Consider the following 5372-nt stretch of genomic DNA (forward strand, 5'->3'; position numbering starts at 1 on the left):
AAATACCTTTGTTAAATCTTAGGATCAAGCCCAAGAAAAATTTAAGTGATCCTAAATCCTTAATTTTGAAATAATCATTGATAACGGTTGTCGAAGCCGTAAAAAATAAACCTATTATCAACCAACAAAATAATTTGCAGATAGTAGCAATAGGGTCGAACCACAGGGATTTGACACTATGAATTTTCCTATTAATGACTTGGACAAATAACAAAAGTAAATAAAAGAGGGGGTTTGTTTTGAAGAGTTAAAGCTGAATAAAAGAAAGCAGTAATTAAATGAGTAAATCAATGGGAGAAGGATTCTAGTTGAAGTATGGATCTATTTCAGCTTGTTAGAATTGATCATTGATATTTTTTATACTCCTATTTATTTCAATAAGTTAGTTTAGGACGTGGAATACGCTTCTCACAATCCAAATTCCTCCTTAGTTTTAGTTCAATTAGGAAACGTTCGCTAATCAAACTCTAGTTAACAAGTTGCCAAGGAACATCCTTGGGGTTTTTTACTTTTCAACTGCTAACTGCATTAAGACTTAGAGAAACCCAACTCTAACCTTGCCAACCGTGTGGTCAAGTTTAGATTATGCAACTGATTATACTTGTGTTTAAACAATCTAAGCAATTACGGACCTAAATCATTCAAACAATTTATTACTCATGCAATTAAAAGCAACAGGCCTTAATTGATTCTAAAAGCAAAGCAATAATTATAGAAAGATCGAGTTGCATAAATATTGAAAGTAAATAAGAGTTTAATAATGGAGTTTTAAATCTCCCAATTCATCACAAATATGAAATTTCCCAACTTCAACTAGAAAAGAATGGATTTAGCCACTCATGGTGAACAAAATCACAAAAAGGAAGAAGAAGAAAAGTAGAAGAGGAGAGGCTACCGAAATTCTGCAGTTGCCGATGAGTTTCTGCTAAAAATTTGATGGTCCTCCTGCTGGTTTAGGGCTATATCCTTTTATAGGTAAAGGGTCCTAGTCCAATTAGGATTTGGAATCCTAATTTGACTTGGTCTTTTATAGTCTTTTATTCCTTCTTTGCTTTTGTATTTAATTATGAATGAATTCTTCTTCTTGAGAAAGTCTTTCTTGGGAGTGACCTTGGAGATGTCCTAGGATTGATCTTGAAGTGTTTGAAGTAGGATAGGACTTCAATGCTTTTGAAATTTGAAATTTGCCTCTTTCCCGCGCTGCTGTCTGCCTCTACTTCAGTTTGATTTGGACAGTTGATTTGCCCAAATTACTTGCCCCAATCGCTCGCGCAAGTCAGTCCCAGTTTCCTGCTTCAGCTCCCTGTGAGTGATTTGGGCAGTGCTTTGGCCAAATTACTTTGACCCAATCACTTTTCCAGCTTTTTCTGCACTTTTTTCTCCAACTTTCCATTTTCTTCCTTTTCTATAAAAACATGACTAAATTCATAAATTAAACTAGAAAATGTGTAATTAAGCAGTAATAAAGATAATAAAAATGTGGCTAAATTATGTTTGATCAAATACCCCTCACACCTAGCTTTTTGCTTGTCCTCAAGCAACAAATAACTTAGCCAATCAAGCTCCTTTTTCTTTTTAGCCTAAGTACCACTTAATCAACCCCTCCTAGACTCCCAAATTGAAGTATTACAATGTAGAGTACATGCACTAAGGTTGTCCTCTCTTTTCTTATTTCCTTTTACCCACCATGGCTAAGAGAAAGTTTTTTATTTGATCATGCTTTATTCTTTCATTTTAGGCTTAATACAACCCCTTAGAGTGACTTGCCCCCCTTTTTATTCAGCAGCACTTTTTATTCTTGCCTGAAAAAGTCACCAACCTTTTTATGAAAAGGTGTATATTGGTGGTATCACCCCCGGTTACTCAGTTGGTCACTTGTTCAAGTGGCTACTAGCTCTGTTCATAGTCTTTGACCATCGAAACAGGTTATGTTTTGTGCTTTTTGATTTTGCTGAGTTTTTTTTTTTCTTTTCATAACAGTTTGGGCAAATCAGCTCATAGAGAGTTACACTAACTTTTTATTGCATGTATATATTTTTCCTTTGACCATAGCAAGTGTAAAGATTCAATTTGAGAGAAAAACTTCCTAAGAGAAGGTAACACACTGTAATTGATTCAATTTAGGCTTAAAGGGTTGGAAAATTTAATGGGGTCATGAGATAGGAGGCTCTTTTAACTTTGTCATCTATACTGAGTAGAGCAAAGGCTAAAATAAAATCTTGTGTGCATGAAATCTATTGGTGTGTGCAAAAGTGAATATGAGTGCAAAAATGTGTGTGAAAAAATTTTGGTGTGTGTAAAAGGGTAAAAAAAATGCAAAAAGAAGCAAAAAGAAAGCAAAAGATGAAAAAAAGAAAACAAAAGATGGTGCAAACAGTGCAAAAATATTCCCCCAATACCCCCACACCTAGCCTAGGCATTGCCCTCAATGCAAAACATATAAAGGAAAAATAAGAGAGAGAGGGACTCCCTGGGGTAGTGATTTGGCCAAATCAGTGGCCAAATCAAGTGTGGTGGTGGTCTATAGGTATGAAGTGTTGAACCAGCAACTACAGCATGCTTTCCATGTGTATGATTCGGCCTCCATTCTGTCAAGGCGAGATTCTGCAGATTGATCAGCTGTTGGAGGTTCTGCTGATTTGGACAGTGATTTGGGCAAATCACTTGGCCAAATCACCTCTACTGTAGTTAAGTTCTGCTGATTTTCCCATCAATTTGCACAAATCGCCTCTGCTGGGTTGCCTCCCAGTAGCGCCCTAGTTTAAAGTCGTGGGCTGGACTTTTCTGACTTGATCAAGGCTCAAGTAATGGGGGGAGGGAAAAGGATTCCAACAGAATTAAGTAAGAAGTGCAACACACCTTTTATTTTGGTTATAACCCATCTTATTTCTTTCATGTACTCATGAAGTAACATGATTAATTTCTCCTCTTTCAAGTGAGGTGTGCCTCTAGCCCCTATGTTTGAATTTTTGATGTGATTGGGCAGCACTTTGAACTCCAATTCATATTTCTCCATAAAAGATGGCTGCAATCTGGTACTGATCTTGGGCAAATCGAATTATGGTTGCACTGATGATTTGGGCAAATCAAAATCTGTCTGCATTGTTGATTTGATTTCTGTCTGTTCAAGTGATCTGGGCAAATCAAATTCTGTCTGTACAAGTGATTTGGGCAAATCGCCTCTAGACCAGTCTGTGCAGCATGTTGTCTCTTCTGTTTTTGTTTCTTTCAAATTTTTCCTATTCTCCTCATCCTCTTGGCTGGTGTCCCTTGGTATTTGTTTGACAGCATCTAGGAGAGGTATATTGATCTCCACTTTGCGAAAGGTTGCAAGTATTTCTTTCTCTTCTTTTTCTTTTTGTGATCTTGCAAATCTCTTTGGGAAGGGAGGAGGTACCTTGAACTTTTCTACTGGTTGTTGTACTATTTTTTGCCTCTGACTAGATTCTGCCTGGTCTGTTCATTTGGGCAAATCGATTTTTGCCCTTTCTGGTGATTTGGGCAAATCGATTTTGCCTGGCTGTCCTGTCTGTCCACTGATTGGATCTGCGATTTGGGCAAATCGATGCCCCTGATCACTTTTCGGCAGTTTCTCCTCAGCAACCTGTTTCTGTATTTGGGCAGATCGCAGCTCACCCTTGCTGTCTTGAAGCTTTTTCCCACTCCTTAGTGTAATGGCACTAACATTTTGCCTTGGATTGATTTCAGTTTGGGAGGGTAGCTTTCCTTGTGATTCAAGCTTACTCATTGAAGTGGCCATTTGCTGCTCAAGGTTTTGCACCGAATTTGCTAAGGATTTCACGATCTCTTCAAGGGGTGTATTGGACTTTTGAGGTGCAACTTGGACTTGATTTCTTTACTGGTAGCTTGGATATTGATTGGTCCTTGCATAACTGAAATTTGGGTGATTCCTCCAACCTGGATTGTAGGTGTTAGAATAGGGATCATACCTTCATTGCCCATTAAATCCTCCAAATGCATTGACTTGCTGGTCCTCTTCTTGAAGGGAAGGACATAGATCAGTTGGGTGGTTAATATTTGCACATATTCCATATGGCTTGGACTGCTGAATCTGTTGGACTTGTTGGGCTTGACCCACAACAAGGCTACGGACAGCATTGGTGAGATCAGAAATTTGGGATGCCAAAGTGGATGTACTCACCTCATTCACCCTTCTTGGTGGCTGTTTTTGATCTCCAAACTGCTGTGAAGCTGCTGCCATAGTAGAAATTAAGTTCCTCATTTCTTGAGGTGTTTTGTCTTGAATTGATCCTCCACATGCTGCATCGATAAACTTCCTCTCCGCGGGTAGTAAACCTCCATAAAAGTATTCGATGAGTGACTTATCAGAGATGTCATGTTGAGGGCAGCTTGTGCACAATTGATTGAATCTTTCCCAATATTCATATAGCTCTTCATAATCCTTTTACTTAATGCAAATGATCTCTCTTCTGATGCCAATAGCTTTTGAGGTTGGGAAGTATTTGCTCAAGAAGGCTCTCACCATCTCAGCCCATGAAGTGATGGATCCAGGTGGTAAATAGAATAACCAATCTTTGGCAAAATCATCAAGAGAAAAGGGAAAAGCTCTTAATTTAACATGCTCTTCGGAAATACCTTGAGGCCTCATTATTGAACACACAATGTGAAATTCTTTAAGGTGCTTGTATGGATCTTCATTTTTCAGACCTCTAAATTTTGGAAGGAGATGAATTAATCCGGTTTTTGAGCTCAAAAGGGGCTGCCAAAGGTGGGTAAGTAATGCACCATAGTGTTTGATCATCCAAGGGTGTTGCTAGTTCACGAAGAGTTCTTTTTTGTGCCATTGGAGCTCTTGCCTCAATGTTTTTAACTTCAAATTCAGAAAGGACAGCAGTCGGTTCAAGAGCAGTAGCTGCTGCATTTTTTGCCTCTTCAGGTGCTGTTGTGGCTGTCTTTATAGCAGCTCGTTCAGCTACTGTTTTAAGGGCTCGTTCTGGAATTTTTTTAGCAAAAATTTATGGTTTTTGGGTTGGTTCTGGTGCAGTTTTAAGGGCTGGTTTTGAGTGCAGTAGCTTGTGCAGCAACAGATTCAACAAGTGCAGCATGTACAGCAATTTCAGCAATTGATTTAGCAACTTATTCAGCAGGTACAGCAGCGGTTTGTGTAGCAGATACAACAATGATTTTGTGCAGCAAATATAGTAGCAGGTTCAGCAAATTCTGCAGCAGGTGCAGCAGATTGTATGGCAGATACTAGGTTTGTTGCTGTTGCTGATGAAGATGGTTTGGAGGCTTGGTTCCTCAAGTTTGCTTGCTTCTTTAAGGTCTTGGTAGTGCATTCAATTTCTGAATCGTAAAGAAGTTACGATCAGCCCTGGTCATAAAAGGAA

At 38.7% G+C, this 5372-nt stretch overlaps 1 non-coding gene across 1 annotated transcript; it reads left to right on the forward strand.

Annotated features, from left to right (window-relative positions):
* Window positions 1-4352: 4352 nt before the first annotated feature.
* On the forward strand, window positions 4353-4459 carry LOC122721877. The gene has a single exon (XR_006348658.1). It is a non-coding gene; the product is annotated as a small nucleolar RNA R71 (small nucleolar RNA).
* The last annotated feature ends 913 nt before the right edge of the window (window positions 4460-5372 follow it).

The sequence above is a fragment of the Manihot esculenta genome, chromosome 1, assembly GCF_001659605.2.
Source record: "Manihot esculenta cultivar AM560-2 chromosome 1, M.esculenta_v8, whole genome shotgun sequence".
NCBI lineage: Eukaryota > Viridiplantae > Streptophyta > Magnoliopsida > Malpighiales > Euphorbiaceae > Manihot > Manihot esculenta.